The following is a 19,012-nucleotide window of genomic DNA, read 5'->3' as shown; positions in this document are numbered from 1 at the left end:
GACAGATCAAGCTTTGAGAGGTCAGTAGCTGGCTCAAAATTAGAGCAAGATCATTAAAAGAGAGTAGATATGGGGCAAAAGTGGCCAGTTAGCTCTATCGGTTAGAGCGTGGTGCTAATAACGCCAAGGTTGCGGGTTCGACCCCCGTGCTGGCTATTCCTTTGGCTTTCTGTTTACATCCAGTGACTTTTGGAAAAAGATCCGTAGGTTTTATCCATCCAATGTGTAAAATTAATTAAAAACTTGAAATAACTTGGTTTGAGTAAGAGAGTGGCCATGTTACATCGTCGTTAACCTTAAAGTATGACAGAGTAACGAATTGAAGCAAAATAGAAATATAATCTATTGTATGGCCAGAAATTTCAGTTTCTAAGCGTTTTTTAAGAAGTTTTGGGCAAATGGAATTCGATATAACTGTAAATATTGACAGCTAAGTCTATCACTAATTGTAATGCAGGCAAAACTAATCCAAGTGACTTGAAGCAAAATAGAAATATAATCTATTTTATGGCCTGAGATTTCAGTTTCTAAGCGTTTTTTAAGAAGTTTTGGGCAACTGGAATTCGATATAACTGTAAATATTGACAGCTAAGTCTATCACTATTTGTAATGCAGGAAAAACTAATCCAAGCAACTTGAAGCAAAATAGAAATATAATCTATTGTATGGCCAGAGATTTCAGTTTCTAAGCGTTATTTAAGAAGTTTTGGGCAACTGGAATTCGATATAACTGTAAATATTGACAGCTAAGTCTATCACTAATTGTAATGCAGGCAAAAACTAATCCAAGCAATGGCGTCATTTACTGGCTCATCACGTGACAAGTCAGAGTGGTTGGTGGCAACATATTGCTCATAATATAAAAAAAGCTTGTCAATTCTCATTTAAGATTGGTTCCTATGCTTTTGATGGGCTCTCTAAGAATTAGTCAACTTTCAACGTATTTTACCTTTCACTGTGGACAGATCAAGCTTTGAAAGGTCAGTAGCTGGCTCAAAATTAGACCAAGTTCATTAAAAGAGAGTAGATATAGGGCAAACGTGGCCGGTTAGCTCAATCGGTTAGAGCGTGGTGCTAATAACGCCAAGGTTGCGGGTTCGACCCCCGTGCTGGCCATTCCTTTGCTTTCTGTTCACATCCAGTGACTTTTGGAAAAAGATCCGTAGGTTTTATCCATCCAATGTGTAAAATTAATTTACAAACTTGAAATAACTTGGTTAGAGTAAGAGAGTGGCCATGTTACATCGTCATTAACCTTAAAGTATGACAGAGTAACGAATTGAAGCAAAATAGAAATATAATCTATTGTATGGCCAGAGATTTCAGTTTCTAAGCGTTTTTTAAAAAGTTTTGGGCAACTGGAATTCGATATAACTGTAAATATTGACAGCTAAGTCTATCACTAATTGTAATGCAGGCAAAACTAATCCAAGCAACTTGAAGCAAAATAGAAATATAATGTATTGTATGGCCAGAGATTTCAGTTTCTAAGTGTTTTTTAAGAAGTTTTGGGCAACTGGAATTCGATATAACTGTAAATATTGACAGCTAAGTCTATCACTAATTGTAATGCAGGCAAAAACTAATCCAAGCAATGGCGTAATTTACTGGCTCATCACGTGACAAGTCAGAGTGGTTGGTGGCAACATATTGCTCATAATATAAAAAAAGCTTGTCAATTCTCATTTAAGATTGGTTCCTATGCTTTTGATGGGCTCTCTAAGAATTAGTCAACTTTCAACGTATTTTACCTTTCACTGTGGACAGATCAAGCTTTGAGAGGTCAGTAGCTGGCTCAAAATTAGAGCAAGATCATTAAAAGAGAGTAGATATGGGGCAAAAGTGGCCAGTTTGCTCTATCGGTTAGAGCGTGGTGCTAATAACGCCAAGGTTGCGGGTTCGACCCCCGTGCTGGCTATTCCTTTGGCTTTCTGTTTACATCCAGTGACTTTTGGAAAAAGATCCGTAGGTTTTATCCATCCAATGTGTAAAATTAATTAAAAACTTGAAATAACTTGGTTTGAGTAGGAGAGTGGCCATGTTACATCGTCGTTAACCTTAAAGTATGACAGAGTAACGAATTGAAGCAAAATAGAAATATAATCTATTTTATGGCCTGAGATTTCAGTTTCTAAGCGTTTTTTAAGAAGTTTTGGGCAACTGGAATTCGATATAACTGTAAATATTGACAGCTAAGTCTATCACTATTTGTAATGCAGGCAAAACTAATCCAAGCAACTTGAAGCAAAATAGAAATATAATCTATTGTATGGCCAGAGATTTCAGTTTTTTAAGCGTTATTTAAGAAAATTTGGGCAACTGGAATTCGATATAACTGTAAATATTGACAGCTAAGTCTATCACTAATTGTAATGCAGGCAAAACTAATCCAAGCAATGGCGTCATTTACTGGCTCATCACGTGACAAGTCAGAGTGGTTGGTGGCAACATATTGCTCATAATATAAAAAAAGCTTGTCAATTCTCATTTAAGATTGGTTCCTATGCTTTTGATGGGCTCTCTAAGAATTAGTCAACTTTCAACGTATTTTACCTTTCACTGTGGACAGATCAAGCTTTGAAAGGTCAGTAGCTGGCTCAAAATTAGACCAAGTTCATTAAAAGAGAGTAGATATGGGGCAAAAGTGGCCGGTTAGCTCAATCGGTTAGAGCGTGGTGCTAATAACGCCAAGGTTGCGGGTTCGACCCCCGTGCTGGCCATTCCTTTGCTTTCTGTTCACATCCAGTGACTTTTGGAAAAAGATCCGTAGGTTTTATCCATCCAATGTGTAAAATTAATTTACAAACTTGAAATAACTTGGTTAGAGTAAGAGAGTGGCCATGTTACATCGTCGTTAACCTTAAAGTATGACAGAGTAACGAATTGAAGCAAAATAGAAATATAATGTATTGTATGGCCAGAGATTTCAGTTTCTAAGTGTTTTTTAAGAAGTTTTGGGCAACTGGAATTCGATATAACTGTAAATATTGACAGCTAAGTCTATCACTAATTGTAATGCAGGCAAAAACTAATCCAAGCAATGGCGTAATTTACTGGCTCATCACGTGACAAGTTACAGTGGTTGGTGGCAACATATTGCTCATAATATAAAAAAAGCTTGTCAATTCTCATTTAAGATTGGTTCCTATGCTTTTGATGGGCTCTCTAAGAATTAGTCAACTTTCAACGTATTTTACCTTTCACTGTGGACAGATCAAGCTTTGAGAGGTCAGTAGCTGGCTCAAAATTTAAGCAAGATCATTAAAAGAGAGTAGATATGGGGCAAAAGTGGCCGGTTAGCTCTATCGGTTAGAGCGTGGTGCTAATAACGCCAAGGTTGCGGGTTCGACCCCCGTGCTGGCTATTCCTTTGGCTTTCTGTTCACATCCAGTGACTTTTGGAAAAAGATCCGTAGGTTTTATCCATCCAATGTGTAAAATTAATTTACAAACTTGAAATAACTTGGTTTGAGTAAGAGAGTGGCCATGTTACATCGTCGTTAACCTTAAAGTATGACAGAGTAACGAATTGAAGCAAAATAGAAATATAATCTATTGTATGGCTTGAGATTTCAGTTTCTAAGCGTTTTTCAAGAAGTTTTGGGCAAATGGAATTCGATATAACTGTAAATATTGACAGCTAAGTCTATCACTAATTGTAATGCAGGCAAAACTAATCCAAGTGACTTGAAGCAAAATAGAAATATAATCTATTGTATGGCCAGAGATTTCAGTTTCTAAGCATTTTTTAAGAAGTTTTGGGCAACTGGAATTCAATATAACTGTAAATATTGACAGCTAAGTCTATCACTAATTGTAATGCAGGCAAAAACTAATCCAAGCAATGGCGTCATTTACTGGCTCATCACGTGACAAGTCAGAGTGGTTGGTGGCAACATATTGCTCATAATATAAAAAAAGCTTGTCAATTCTCATTTAAGACTGGTTCCTATGCTTTTGATGGGCTCTCTAAGAATTAGTCAACTTTCAACGTATTTTACCTTTCACTGTGGACAGACCAAGCTTTGAAAGGTCAGTAGCTGGCTCAAAATTAGACCAAGTTCATTAAAAGAGAGTAGATATGGATCAAAAGTGGCCGGTTGGCTCAATCGGTTAGAGCGTGGTGCTAATAATGCCAAGGTTGCGGGTTTGACCCCCGTGCTGGCCATTCCTTTGGCTTTCTGTTCACATCCAGTGACTTTTGGAAAAAGATCCATAGGTTTTATCCATCCAATGTGTAAAATTAATTTACAAACTTGAAATAACTTGGTTAGAGTAAGAGAGTGGCCATGTTACATCGTCGTTAACCTTAAAGTATGACAGAGTAACGAATTGAAGCAAAATAGAAATATAATCTATTGTATGGCCAGAGATTTCAGTTTCTAAGCGTTTTTTAAGAAGTTTTGGGCAACTGGAATTCGATATAACTGTAAATATTGACAGCTAAGTCTATCACTAATTGTAATGCAGGCAAAACTAATCCAAGCAACTTGAAGCAAAATAGAAATATAACCTATTGTATGGCCAGAGATTTCAGTTTCTAAGCGTTTTTTAAGAAGTTTTGGGAAACTGGAATTCGATATAACTGTAAATATTGACAGCTAAGTCTATCACTAATTGTAATGCAGGCAAAAACTAATCCAAGCAATGGCGTAATTTACTGGCTCATCACGTGACAAGTTAGTGTGGTTGGTGGCAACATATTGCTCATAATATAAAAAAAGCTTGTCAATTTTCATTTAAGATTGGTTCCTATGCTTTTGATGGGCTCTCTAAGAATTAGTCAACTTTCAACGTATTTTACCTTTCACTGTGGACAGATCAAGCTTTGAGAGGTCAGTAGCTGGCTCAAAATTAGAGCAAGTTCATTAAAAGAGAGTAGATATGGGGCAAAAGTGGCCGGTTAGCTCAATCGGTTAGAGCGTGGTGCTAATAACGCCAAGGTTGCGGGTTCGACCCCCGTGCTGGCCATTCCTTTGGCTTTCTGTTCACATCCAGTGACTTTTGGAAAAAGATCCGTAGGTTTTATGCATCCAATGTGTAAAATTATATTACAAACTTGAAATAACTTGGTTAGAGTAAGAGAGTGGCTATGTTACATCGTCGTTAACCTTAAAGTATGACAGAGTAACGAATTGAAGCAAAATAGAAATATAATCTATTGTATGGCCAGAGCATTCAGTTTCTAAGCGTTTTTTAAGAAGTTTTGGGCAACTGGAATTCGATATAACTGTAAGTATTGACAGTTAAGTCTATCACTAATTGTAATGCAGTCAAAAACTAATCCAAGCAATGGCGTAATTTACTGGCTCATCACGTGACAAGTTAGAGTGGTTGGTGGCAACATATTGCTCATAATATAAAAAAAGCTTGTCAATTCTCATTTAAGATTGGTTCCTATGCTTTTGATGGGCTCTCTAAGAATTAGTCAACTTTCAACGTATTTTACCTTTCACGGTGGACAGATCAAGCTTTGAGAGGTCAGTAGCTGGCTCAAAATTAGAGCAAGTTCATTAAAAGAGAGTAGATATGGGGTAAAAGTGGCCGGTTAGCTCAATCAGTTAGAGCGTGGTGCTAATAACGCCAAGGTTGCGGGTTCGACCCCCATGCTGGCCATTTCTTTGGCTTTCTGTTCACATCCAGTGACTTTTGGAAAAAGATCCGTAGGTTTTATCTATCCAATGTGTAAAATTAATTTACAAACCTGAAATAACTTGGTTAGAGTAAGAGAGGGGCCATGTTACATCGTCGTTAGGCTTTCTGTTCACATCCAGTGACTTTTGGAAAAAGATCCGTAGGTTTTATCTATCCAATGTGTAAAATTAATTTACAAACCTGAAATAACTTGGTTAGAGTAAGAGAGTGGCCATGTTACATCGTCGTTAACCTTAAAGTATGACAGAGTAACGAATTGAAGCAAAATAGAAATATAATCTATTGTATGGCCAGAGATTTCAGTTTCTAAGTGTTTTTTAAGAAGTTTTGGGCAACTGGAATTCGATATAACTGTAAATATTGACAGCTAAGTCTATCACTAATTGTAATGCAGGCAAAAACTAATCCAAGCAATGGCGTAATTTACTGGCTCATCACGTGACAAGTTAGAGTGGTTGGTGGCAACATATTGCTCATAATATAAAAAAAGCTTGTCATTTCTCATTTAAGATTGGTTCCTATGCTTTTCATGGGCTCTCTAAGAATTAGTCAACTTTCAACGTATTTTACCTTTCACTGTGGACAGATCAAGCTTTGAGAGGTCAGTAGCTGGCTCAAAATTAGACCAAGTTCATTAAAAGAGAGTAGATGTGGGGCAAAAGTGGCCGGTTAGCTCAATCGGTTAGAGCGTGGTGCTAATAACGCCAAGGTTGCGGGTTCAACCCCCGTGCTGGCCATTCCTTTGGCTTTCTGTTCACATCCAGTGACTTTTGGAAAAAGATCCGTAGGTTTTATGCATCCAATGTGTAAAATTATATTACAAACTTGAAATAACTTGGTTAGAGTAAGAGAGTGGCTTTGTTACATCGTCGTTAACCTTAAAGTATGACAGAGTAACGAATTGAAGCAAAATAGAAATAAAACCTATTGTATGGCCAGAGCATTCAGTTTCTAAGCGTTTTTTAAGAAGTTTTGGGCAACTGGAATTCGATATAACTGTAAGTATTGACAGTTAAGTCTATCACTAATTGTAATGCAGTCAAAAACTAATCCAAGCAATGGCGTAATTTACTGGCTCATCACGTGACAAGTTAGAGTGGTTGGTGGCAACATATTGCTCATAATATAAAAAAAGCTTGTCAATTCTCATTTAAGATTGGTTCCTATGCTTTTGATGGGCTCTCTAAGAATTAGTCAACTTTCAACGTATTTTACCTTTCACTGTGGACAGATCAAGCTTTGAGAGGTCAGTAGCTGGCTCAAAATTAGAGCAAGTTCATTAAAAGAGAGTAGATACGGGGTGAAAGTGGCCGGTTAGCTCAATCAGTTAGAGCGTGGTGCTAATATCGCCAAGGTTGCGGGTTCGACCCCCATGCTGGCCATTCCTTTGGCTTTCTGTTCACATCCAGTGACTTTTGGAAAAAGATCCGTAGGTTTTATCTATCCAATGTGTAAAATTAATTTACAAACCTGAAATAACTTGGTTAGAGTAAGAGAGTGGCCATGTTACATCGTCGTTAACCTTAAAGTATGACAGAGTAACGAATTGAAGCAAAATAGAAATATAATCTATTGTATGGCCAGAGATTTCAGTTTCTAAGTGTTTTTTAAGAAGTTTTGGGCAACTGGAATTCGATATAACTGTAAATATTGACAGCTAAGTCTATCACTAATTGTAATGCAGGCAAAACTAATCCAAGCAACTTGAAGCAAAATAGAAATATAACCTATTGTATGGCCAGAGATTTCAGTTTCTAAGCGTTTTTTAAGAAGTTTTGGGCAACTGGAATTCGATATAACTGTAAATATTGACAGCTAAGTCTATCACTAATTGTAATGCAGGCAAAAACCAATCCAAGCAATGGCGTAATTTACTGGCTCATCACGTGACAAGTTAGTGTGGTTGGTGGCAACATATTGCTCATAATATAAAAAAAGCTTGTCAATTCTCATTTAAGATTGGTTCCTATGCTTTTGATGGGCTCTCTAAGAATTAGTCAACTTTCAACGTATTTTACCTTTCACTGTGGACAGATCAAGCTTTGAGAGGTCAGTAGCTGGCTCAAAATTAGAGCAAGTTCATTAAAAGAGAGTAGATATGGGGCAAAAGTGGCCGGTTAGCTCAATCGGTTAGAGCGTGGTGCTAATAACGCCAAGGTTGCGGGTTCGACCCCCGTGCTGGCAATTCCTTTGGCTCTCTGTTCACATCCAGTGACTTTTGGAAAAAGATCCGTAGGTTTTATGCATCCAATGTGTAAAATTATATTACAAACTTGAAATAACTTGGTTAGAGTAAAAGAGTGGCTATGTTACATCGTCGTTAACCTTAAAGTATGACAGAGTAACGAATTGAAGCAAAATAGAAATATAATCTATTGTATGGCCAGAGCATTCAGTTTCTAAGCGTTTTTTAAGAAGTTTTGGGCAACTGGAATTCGATAAAACTGTAAGTGTTGACAGTTAAGTCTATCACTAATTGTAATGCAGTCAAAAACTAATCCAAGCAATGGCGTAATTTACTGGCTCATCACGTGACAAGTTAGAGTGGTTGGTGGCAACATATTGCTCATAATATAAAAAAAGCTTGTCAATTCTCATTTAAGATTGGTTCCTATGCTTTTGATGGGCTCTCTAAGAATTAGTCAACTTTCAACGTATTTTACCTTTCACTGTGGACAGATCAAGCTTTGAGAGGTCAGTAGCTGGCTCAAAATTAGAGCAAGTTCATTAAAAGAGAGTAGATATTAGGTAAAAGTGGCCGGTTAGCTCAACCAGTTAGAGCGTGGTGCTAATAACGCCAAGGTTGCGGGTTCGACCCCCGTGCTGGCCATTCCTTTGGCTTTCTGTTCACATCCAGTGACTTTTGGAAAAAGATCCGTAGGTTTTGTCTATCCAATGTGTAAAATTAATTTACAAACCTGAAATAACTTGGTTAGAGTAAGAGAGTGGCCATGTTACATCGTCGTTAACCTTTAAGTATTACAGAGTAACGAATTGAAGCAAAATAGAAATATAATTTATTGTATGGCCAGAGATTTCAGTTTCTAAGTGTTTTTTAAGAAGTTTTGGGCAACTGGAATTCGATATAACTGTAAATATTGACAGCTAAGTCTATCACTAATTGTAATGCAGGCAAAACTAATCCAAGCAACCTGAAGCAAAATAGAAATATAACCTGTTGTATGGCCAGAGATTTCAGTTTCTAAGCGTTTTTTAAGAAGTTTTGGGCAACTGGAATTTGATATACCTGTAAATATTGACAGCTAAGTCTATCACTAGTTGTAATGCAGGCAAAACTAATCCAAGCAACTTGAAGCAAAACAGAAATATAATCTATTGTATGGCCAGAGATTTCAGTTTCTAAGCGTTTTTTAAAAAGTTTTGGGCAACTGGAATTCGATATAACTGTAAATATTGACAGCTAAGTCTATCACTAATTGTAATGCAGGCAAAAACTAATCCAAGCAATGGCGTAATTTACTGGCTCATCACGTGACAAGTTAGAGTGGTTGGTGGCAACATATTGCTCATAATATAAAAAAAGCTTGTCAATTCTCATTTAAGATTGGTTCCTATGCTTTTGATGGGCTCTCTAAGAATTACTCAACTTTCAACGTATTTTACCTTTCACTGTGGACAGATCAAGCTTTGAGAGGTCAGTAGCTGGCTCAAAATTAGAGCAAGTTCATTAAAAGAGAGTAGATATGGGGCAAAAGTGGCCGGTTAGCTCAATCGGTTAGAGCGTGGTGCTAATAACGCCAAGGTTGCGGGTTCGACCCCCGTGCTGGCCATTCCTTTGGCTTTCTGTTCACATCCAGTGACTTTTGGAAAAAGATCCGTAGGTTTTATCCATCCAATGTGTAAAATTAATTTACAAACTTGAAATAACTTGGTTAGAGTAAGAGAGTGGCCATGTTACATCGTCGTTATCCTTAAAGTATGACAGAGTAACGAATTGAAGCAAAGTAGAAATATAATCTATTGTATGGCCAGAGATTTCAGTTTCTAAGCGTTTTTTAAGAAGTTTTGGGCAACTGGAATTCGATATAACTGTAAATATTGACAGCTAAGTCTATCACTAATTGTAATGCAGGCAAAAACTAATCCAAGCAATGGCGTAATTTACTGGCTCATCACGTGACAAGTTAGAGTGGTTGGTGGCAACATATTGCTCATAATATAAAAAAAGCTTGTCAATTCTCATTTAAGATTGGTTCCTATGCTTTTGATGGGCTCTCTAAGAATTAGTCAACTTTCAACGTATTTTACCTTTCACTGTGGACAGATCAAGCTTTGAGAGGTCAGTAGCTGGCTCAAAATTAGAGCAAGTTCATTAAAAAAGAGTAGAAATGGGACAAAAGTGGCCGGTTAGCTCAATCGGTTAGAGCGTGGTGCTAATAACGCCAAGGTTGTGGGTTCGACCCCCGTGCTGGCCATTCCTTTGCTTTCTGTTCACATTCAGTGACTTTTGGAAAAAGATCCATAGGTTTTATCCATCCAATGTGTAAAATTAATTTACAAACTTGAAATAACTTGGTTAGAGTAAGAGAGTGGCCATGTTACATCGTCGTTAATCTTAAAGTATGACAGAGTAACGAATTGAAGCAAAATAGAAATATAATCTATTGTATGGCCAGAGATTTCAGTTTCTAAGCGTTTTTTAAGAAGTTTTGGGCAACTGGAATTTGATATAACTGTAAATATTGACAGCTAAGTCTATCACTAGTTGTAATGCAGGCAAAAACTAATCCAAGCAATGGTGTAATTTACTGGCTCATCACGTGACAAGTTAGAGTGGTTGGTGGCAACATATTGCTCATAATATAAAAAAAGCTTGTCAATTCTCATTTAAGATTGGTTCCTATGCTTTTCATGGGCTCTCTAAGAATTAGTCAACTTTCAACGTATTTTACCTTTCACTGTGGACAGATCAAGCTTTGAGAGGTCAGTAGCTGGCTCAAAATTAGAGCAAGTTCATTAAAAGAGAATAGATATGGGGCAAAAGTGGCCGGTTAGCTCAATCGGTTAGAGCATGGTGCTAATAACGCCAAGGTTGCGGGTTCGACTCCCGTGCTGGCCATTCCTTTGGCTTTCTGTTCACATCCAGTGACTTTTGGAAAAAGATCCGAAGGTTTTATCCATCCAATGTGTAAAATTAATTTACAAACTTGAAATAACTTGGTTAGAGTAAGAGAGTGGCCATGTTACATCGTCGTTAACCTTAAAGTATGACAGAGTAACGAATTGAAGCAAAATTGAAATACAATCTATTGTATGGCCAGAGATTTCAGTTTCTAAGCATTTTTTAAGAAGTTTTGGGCAACTGGAATTCGATATAACTGTAAATATTAACAGCTAAGTCTATCACTAATTGTAATGCAGGCAAAACTAATAAAAGCGACTTGAAGCAAAATAGAAATATAATCTATTTTATGGCCAGAGATTTCAGTTTCTAAGCGTTTTTTAAGAAGTTTTGGACAACTGGAATTCGATATAACTGTAAATATTGACAGCTAAGTCTATCACTAATTGTAATGCAGGCAAAACTAATCCAAGCAACTTGAAGCAAAATAGAAATATAATGTATTGTATGGCCAGAGATTTCAGTTTCTAAGTGTTTTTTAAGAAGTTTTGGGCAACTGGAATTCGATATAACTGTAAATATTGACAGCTAAGTCTATCACTAATTGTAATGCAGGCAAAAACTAATCCAAGCAATGGCGTAATTTACTGGCTCATCACGTGACAAGTTAGAGTGGTTGGTGGCAACATATTGCTCATAATATAAAAAAAGCTTGTCAATTCTCATTTAAGATTGGTTCCTATGCTTTTGATGGGCTCTCTAAGAATTAGTCAACTTTCAACGTATTTTACCTTTCACGGTGGACAGATCAAGCTTTGAGAGGTCAGTAGCTGGCTCAAAATTAGAGCAACTTCATTAAAAGAGAGTAGATATGGGGCAAAAGTGGCCGGTTAGCTCAATCGGTTAGAGCGTGGTGCTAATAACGCCAAAGTTGCGGGTTCGACCCCCGTGCTGGCCATTCCTTTGGCTTTATGTTCACATCCAGTGACTTTTGGAAAAAGATCCGTAGGTTTTATCTATCCAATGTGTAAAATTAATTTACAAACCTGAAATAACTTGGTTATAGTAAGAGAGTGGCCATGTTACATCGTCGTTAACCTTAAAGTATGACAGAGTAACGAATTGAAGCAAAATAGAAATATAATCTATTGTATGGCCAGAGATTTCAGTTTCTAAGTGTTTTTTAAGAAGTTTTGGGCAACTGGAATTCGATATAACTGTAAATATTGACAGCTAAGTCTATCACTAATTGTAATGCAGGCAAAACTAATCCAAGCAACTTGAAGCAAAATAGAAATATAACCTATTGTATGGCCAGATATTTCAGTTTCTAAGCGTTTTTTAAGAAGTTTTGGGCAACTGGAATTCGATATAACTGTAAATATTGACAGCTAAGTCTATCACTAATTGTAATGCAGGCAAAACTAATCCAAGCAACTTGAAGCAAAATAGAAATATAACCTATTGTATGGCCAGAGATTTCAGTTTCTAAGCGTTTTTTAAGAAGTTTTGGGCAACTGGAATTCAATATAACTGTAAATATTGACAGCTAAGTCTATCACTAATTGTAATGCAGGCAAAAACTAATCCAAGCAATGGCGTAATTTCCTGGCTCATCACGTGACAAGTTAGAGTGGTTGGTGGCAACATATTGCTCATAATATAAAAAAAGCTTGTCAATTCTCATTTAAGATTGGTTCCTATGCTTTTGATGGGCTCTCTAAGAATTAGTCAACTTTCAACGTATTTTACCTTTCACTGTGGACAGATCAAGCTTTGAGAGGTCAATAGCTGGCTCAAAATTAGAGCAAGTTCATTAAAAGAGAGTAGATATGGTGCAACAGTGGCCGGTTAGCTCAATCGGTTAGAGCGTGGTGCTAATAACGCCAAGGTTGCGGGTTCGACCCCAGTGCTGGCCATTCCTTTGGCTTTCTGTTCACATCCAGTGAGTTTTGGAAAAAGATCCGTAGGTTTTATCCATCCAATGTGTAAAATTAATTTACAAACTTGAAATAACTTGGTTAGAGTAAGAGAGTGGCCATGTTGCATCGTCGTTAACCTTAAAGTATGACAGAGTAAAGAATTGAAGCAAAATAGAAATATAATCTATTGTATGGCCAGAGATTTCAGTTTCTAAGCGTTTTTTAAGAAGTTTTGGGCAACTGGAATTCGATATAACTGTAAATATTGACAGCTAAGTCTATCACTAATTGTAATGCAGGCAAAACTAATCCAAGCGACTTGGAGTAAAATAGAAATATAATCTATTGTATGGCCAGAGATTTCAGTTTCTAAGCGTTTTTTAAAAAGTTTTGGGCAACTGGAATTCGATATAACTGTAAATATTGACAGCTAAGTCTATCACTAATTGTAATGCAGGCAAAAACTAATCCAAGCAATGGCGTAATTTACTGGCTCATCACGTGACAAGTTAGAGTGGTTGGTGGCAACATATTGCTCATAATATAAAAAAAGCTTGTCAATTCTCATTTAAGATTGGTTCCTATGCTTTTGATGGGCTCTCTAAGAATTAGTCAACTTTCAACGTATTTTACCTTTCACTGTGGACAGATCAACCTTTGAGAGGTCAGTAGCTGGCTCAAAATTAGAGCAAGTTCATTAAAAGAGAGTAGATATGGGGCAAAAGTGGCTGGTTAGCTCAATCGGTTAGAGCGTGGTACTAATAACACCAAGTTTGCGGGTTCGACCCCCGTGCTGGCCATTTATTTGGCTTTTTGTTCACATCCAGTGACTTTTGGAAAAAGATCCGTAGGTTTTATCCATCCAATGTGTAAAATTAATTTACAAACTTGAAATAACTTGGTTAGAGTAAGAGAGTGGCCATGTTACATCGTCGTTAACCTTAAAGTATGACAGAGTAACGAATTGAAGCAAAATTGAAATATAATCTATTGTATGGCCAGAGATTTCAGTTTCTAAGCGATTTTTAAGAAGTTTTGGGCAACTGGAATTCGATATAACTGTAAATATTGACAGCTAAGTCTATCACTAATTGTAATGCAGGCAAAAACTATTCCAAGCAATGGCGTAATTTACTGGCTCATCACGTGACAAGTTAGAGTGGTTAATGGCAACATATTGCTCATAATATAAAAAAAGCTTGTCAATTCTCATTTAAGATTGGTTCCTATGCTTTTGATGGGCTCTCTAAGAATTAGTCAACTTTCAACGTATTTTACCTTTCACTGTGAACAGATCAAGCTTTGAGAGGTCAGGAGCTGGCTCAAAATTACAGCAAGTTCATTAAAAGAGAGTAGATATGGGGCAAAAGTGGCCGGTTAGCTCAATTGGTTAGAGCGTGGTGCTAATAACGCCAAGGTTGCGTGTTCGACCCCCGTGCTAACCATTCCTTTGGCTTTCTGTTCACATCCAGTGACTTTTGGAAACAGATCCGTAGGTTTTATCCATCCAATGTGTAAAATTAATTTACAAACTTGAAATATTTTGGTTAGAGTAAGAGAGTGGCCATGTTACATCGTCGTTAACCTTAAAGTATGACAGAGTAACGAATTGAAGTAAAATAGAAATATAATCTATTGTATGGCCAGAGATTTCAGTTTCTAAGCGTTTTTTAAGAAGTTTTGGGCAACTGGAATTCGATATAACTGTAAATATTGACAGCTAAGTCTATCACTAATTGTAATGCAGGCAAAAACTAATCCAAGCAATGGCGTAATTTACTGGCTCATCACGTGACAAGTTAGAGTGGTTGGTGGCAACATATTGCTCATAATATAAAAAAAGCTTGTCAATTCTCATTTAAGATTGGTTCCTATGCTTTTGATGGGCTCTCTAAGAATTAGTCAACTTTCAACGTATTTTACCTTTCACTGTGGACAGATCAAGCTTTGAGAGGTCAGTAGCTGGCTCAAAATTAGTGCAAGTTCATTAAAAGAGAGTAGATATGGGGTAAAAGTGGCCGGTTAGCTCAATCAGTTAGAGCGTGGTGCTAAAAATGCCAAGGTTGTGGGTTCGACCCCCGTGCTGGCCATTCCTTTGGCTTTCTGTTCACATCCAGTGACTTTTGGAAAAAGATCCGTAGGTTTTATCCATCCAATGTGTAAAATTAATTTAGAAACTTGAAATAACTTGGTTAGAGTAAGAGAGTGGCCATGTTACATCGTCGTTAACCTTAAAGTATGACAGAGTAACGAATTGAAGCAAAATAGAAATATAATCTATTGTATGGCCAGAGATTTCAGTTTCTAAGCGTTTTTTAAGAAGTTTTGGGCAACTGGAATTCGATATAACTGTAAATATTGACAGCTAAGTCTATCACTAATTGTAACGCAGGCAAAACTAATCCAAGCGACTTGAAGCAAAATAGAAATATAATCTATTTTATGGCCAGAGATTTCAGTTTCTAAGCGTTTTTTAAGAAGTTTTGTGCAACTGGAATTCGATATAACTGTAAATATTGACAGCTAAGTCTATCACTAATTGTAATGCAGGCAAAACTAATCCAAGCAACTTGAAGCAAAATAGAAATATAATCTATTGTATGGCCAGAGATTTCAGTTTCTTAGCGTTTTTTAAGAAGTTTTGGGCAACTGGAATTCGATATAACTGTAAATATTGACAGCTAAGTCTATCACTAATTGTAATGCAGGCAAAAACTAATCCAAGCAATGGCGTAATTTACTGGCTCATCACGTGACAAGTTAGAGTGGTTGGTGGCAACATATTGCTCATAATTAGAGTTGAGCGTGGTTCGCGGTTCGTGGTTCTCCAGTTCTAGGCTCGAGTGATTTTGGGGGTTGTTCGAGATCGAACTAGAACTCGAGCTTTTTGCAAAAGCTCGATAGTTCTAGATACGTTCGAGAACGGTTCTAGCAGCAAAAAGCATGGCTTTTTACAGCTACAGTGTGCAGGAGCCATCGCTGTCAGCCTGCCAGAAGCTGGTAACCAAGATAAACATTGGGTATCCAAGCAAAGCGCTTTGGTTAGTAACCCGATGTTTATCCTAGTTACGTGCAGGAAGCCCACACTTCCCCGCTCAGCTCACTCCGCCCCCTCCTGCCCGCGGCATGTACACACGTACACACACACACACACACACACACTCACATACACACGGTCCCGCTCGGCTTACCTGCGGTGATGAAGTCCCGCCATCCCGACCTCAGCGCTGTCACTGTCCTCCATGGCCGCCGCTTGTCACATCACCTCTCGCTTCCGACCCGAGACTGACTAGCGGTGACGTCACGGGCCTCTCGCGATACTTGGTGTGAAGACGCCGGTCATTGAACTCAGTGACAGTGGCTGTCAGTGGGCTGGAGATCAGCGCAGGTAATGTACCTCGCTGACAGCAGCACTTGTCATGCCCTGCAGTGACCTGGGCTGACCCATTGATGTTAGCTCAGGTCACTGCATTGCTCTCCCAGCCAATGGGGAACATCCTGCTCTTCATTGACTGGGACAGTGTGGATCGTCATGGCAACCCCTTGGATTACAGCAGACCTGGATTTGTTTTTCATTCTAATAAATTGGTTAAAGAGGGAATGTTTTGGGGAGTGTTTTTTCAAATAAAAATGTGTTTGTCGTCTATTTTTTTTATTACTGACTGGGTTGGTGATGTCGGGTATCTGATAGACACCTGACCTCACCAACCTTAGGGCTTGATGCCAGGTGACATTACACATCTGGTATTAACCTCATATATTACCCCGTTTGCCACCGCACCAGGGCGCGGGATGAGCTGGGGCGAAGCACCAGGATTGGCGCATCTAATGGATGCGCCACTTCTGGGGCTGCTGCGGCCTGCTATTTTTAGGCTGGGGAGAGTCCAATAACCATGGACCTCCCTAGTCTGAGAATATCAGGCCCCAGCTGTCTGCTTTACCTTGGCTGGTGATCCAATTTTGGGGGACCCCTACGTGTTTTTTTTTTAATTATTTATTTAATTTAAAATAACAGCGTGGGGTGCCCTCAGTTTTGGATTACCAGCCAAGGTGAGGTTGCCAGCTGTGGTCTGCAGGCTGCAGCCGTCTGCTTTACCCTAGGTGGCTACAAAACTAGGGGGAACCCTACGTCATTTTTTTTTTCATTTTTTTGGCTAAATACAAAGCTAAGCACCCCTTAGTGCCACATGAAAGGCACCAAAGGGTGCTCCACTTTTTCTCCACTTTTACCCACTTTTTCTCCATTTTTTTCTCCACTTTTTCTCCATTTTTTCTCCATTTTTTCTCCACTTTTTCTCCACTTTTTCTCCACTTTTTCTCCACTTTTTCTCCATTTTTTTCTCCACTTTTTCCCCACTTTTTCTCTATTTTTTCTCCACTTTTTCTCCACTTTTTCTCCGTTCTTTTTCTATGGTCAGTCTACCCATTAGCTCTGCCATGCATACTGTAGCTCTACACCTACTGCACATGTTACTTTATGATTGACATCTCTTTCGTACCAGAGCTGTCTAAGCCTACTCTGACCCCATATTTGTCATTACTATATTGTCCTTGTACTGTATTATGACATTTGTATCATGTGTTTCATTTCTTGCTGTGTTGCAATTTTTTTGCTGCATCCCAATTGTACCTCTACATTGTTCGAGTTTATGTTATTGTTATCTCACTCTTATGTGATACTGTTTATTGTCATTTTTCATGATTACAAGCAGATAAGTCCAATCTGACGAAGGCTCAGGCCGAAACGTCATTTGTAACTTGTTTTGGACAAAAACATATATGCTTATGAAAATTTTTTTTTCTTAATAAGGACCAATAAAGAGTGATTTTGCATTACTATCCGTTGTGACTTACTGACTTAGTCTGGGAGATTTAGAGTGCCGAGGTTACTAGAGATGAGCGAACCGGTCGCGGTTCGGCTCGAGGTTGGTTCGCCGAACGGACCTCCCGTTCGAGTTCGGTTCGTCAAACGTTCGATGAACCGAACTCGAACTGCATAGGAAACAATGGCAGGCAATCACAAACACAGAAAAACACCTAGAAAACACCCTCAAAGGTGTCCAAAAGGTCACAAACAACTCACAACACATGGGAAAGTGACAAGGACATATACTCATGCGAAAACAAAAGAGCTGGACAAGGAAAAAGAGGAGGACACACAGATATATGAGTATATGCAAGGAAACATGCCATTATTGTGCAACTTGAGCCCTGCTCATTCTTGGCTTCCAATCTTGATAAATTGCCTGAGCTCGCCACGTACGTCTTGGGGATCTTGTCGTGTCCTGCAGCCAGCGTTCTCTATGAACCTGTCTTCAGTGCTGCTGTGGGTCTGCTGGCAGATAAGCACACGTGTCTGTCCACTGACAATGTGGACATGGCTCTCAGAGGACTTTTCTTCCCCGGGGTCAGCCAGGGGACGGGAAAGGCACGCGTATTTTTGAGAGTGCTTCATGCAAAGCATCTTTTTCTTTTTCAAAAGGGGGCTCAACCGATGCCAGTCAAGTGGGGTGTGTGTGGCCCAGTGAGTGGCAACGAGGGAGACTGTGGTTGGAGTCCCCTCGCTGTGTTTCTAAAAGAACCAAGATGAACAAGTCATGGCTCTCAGAGGACTTTTCTTCCCCGGGGTCAGCCAGGGGACGGGAAAGGCACGCGTATTTTTGAGAGTGCTTCATGCAAAGCATCTTTTTCTTTTTCAAAAGGGGGCTCAACCGATGCCAGTCAAGTGGGGTGTGTGTGGCCCAGTGAGTGGCAACGAGGGAGACTGTGGTTGGAGTCCCCTCGCTGTGTTTCTAAAAGAACCAAGATGAACAAGTCATGGCTCTCAGAGGACTTTTCTTCCCCGGGGTCAGCCAGGGGACGGGAAAGGCACGCGTATTTTTGAGAGTGCTTCATGCAAAGCATCTTTTTCTTTTTCAAAAGGGGGCTCAACCGATGCCAGTCAAGTGGGGTGTGTGTGGCCCAGTGAGTAGCAACGAGGGAGACTGTGGTTGGAGTCCCCTCGCTGTGTTTCTAAAAGAACCAAGATGAACAAGTCATGGCTCTCAGAGGACTTTTCTTCCCCGGGGTCAGCCAGGGGACGGGAAAGGCACGCGTATTTTTGAGAGTGCTTCATGCAAAGCATCTTTTTCTTTTTCAAAAGGGGGCTCAACCGATGCCAGTCAAGTGGGGTGTGTGTGGCCCAGTGAGTGGCAACGAGGGACACTGTGGTTGGAGTCCCCTCGCTGTGTTTCTAAAAGAACCAAGATGAACAAGTCATGGCTCTCAGAGGACTTTTCTTCCCCGGGGTCAGCCAGGGGACGGGAAAGGCACGCGTATTTTTGAGAGTGCTTCATGCAAAGCATCTTTTTCTT

The 19,012-nt window shown here is 39.0% G+C and overlaps 9 non-coding genes across 9 annotated transcripts; all 9 read left to right on the top strand.

Moving 5' to 3' along the window:
* Positions 1-1,042: 1,042 nt before the first annotated feature.
* TRNAI-AAU (transfer RNA isoleucine (anticodon AAU)) lies at positions 1,043-1,116 on the top strand. Its single transcript has one exon. It is a non-coding gene; the product is annotated as a tRNA-Ile (tRNA).
* Positions 1,117-2,646: 1,530 nt separating this feature from the next.
* Positions 2,647-2,720, top strand: TRNAI-AAU (transfer RNA isoleucine (anticodon AAU)). Its single transcript has one exon. It is a non-coding gene; the product is annotated as a tRNA-Ile (tRNA).
* Positions 2,721-4,896: 2,176 nt separating this feature from the next.
* On the top strand, positions 4,897-4,970 carry TRNAI-AAU (transfer RNA isoleucine (anticodon AAU)). The gene has a single exon. It is a non-coding gene; the product is annotated as a tRNA-Ile (tRNA).
* A 1,347-nt stretch (positions 4,971-6,317) lies between these two features.
* On the top strand, positions 6,318-6,391 carry TRNAI-AAU (transfer RNA isoleucine (anticodon AAU)). The gene has a single exon. It is a non-coding gene; the product is annotated as a tRNA-Ile (tRNA).
* A 2,980-nt stretch (positions 6,392-9,371) lies between these two features.
* TRNAI-AAU (transfer RNA isoleucine (anticodon AAU)) lies at positions 9,372-9,445 on the top strand. The gene has a single exon. It is a non-coding gene; the product is annotated as a tRNA-Ile (tRNA).
* Positions 9,446-10,016: 571 nt separating this feature from the next.
* On the top strand, positions 10,017-10,090 carry TRNAI-AAU (transfer RNA isoleucine (anticodon AAU)). The gene has a single exon. It is a non-coding gene; the product is annotated as a tRNA-Ile (tRNA).
* Positions 10,091-10,660: 570 nt separating this feature from the next.
* Positions 10,661-10,734, top strand: TRNAI-AAU (transfer RNA isoleucine (anticodon AAU)). Its single transcript has one exon. It is a non-coding gene; the product is annotated as a tRNA-Ile (tRNA).
* Positions 10,735-11,621: 887 nt separating this feature from the next.
* Positions 11,622-11,695, top strand: TRNAI-AAU (transfer RNA isoleucine (anticodon AAU)). The gene has a single exon. It is a non-coding gene; the product is annotated as a tRNA-Ile (tRNA).
* A 2,980-nt stretch (positions 11,696-14,675) lies between these two features.
* Positions 14,676-14,749, top strand: TRNAF-AAA (transfer RNA phenylalanine (anticodon AAA)). Its single transcript has one exon. It is a non-coding gene; the product is annotated as a tRNA-Phe (tRNA).
* The last annotated feature ends 4,263 nt before the right edge of the window (positions 14,750-19,012 follow it).

The sequence above is a fragment of the Anomaloglossus baeobatrachus genome, chromosome 4 (genome assembly GCF_048569485.1).
Source record: "Anomaloglossus baeobatrachus isolate aAnoBae1 chromosome 4, aAnoBae1.hap1, whole genome shotgun sequence".
Classification (NCBI taxonomy): domain Eukaryota; kingdom Metazoa; phylum Chordata; class Amphibia; order Anura; family Aromobatidae; genus Anomaloglossus; species Anomaloglossus baeobatrachus.
The sequence above is the reverse complement of the archived record's forward strand: the minus strand, read 5'-3'. Positions and strand labels throughout refer to the sequence as shown.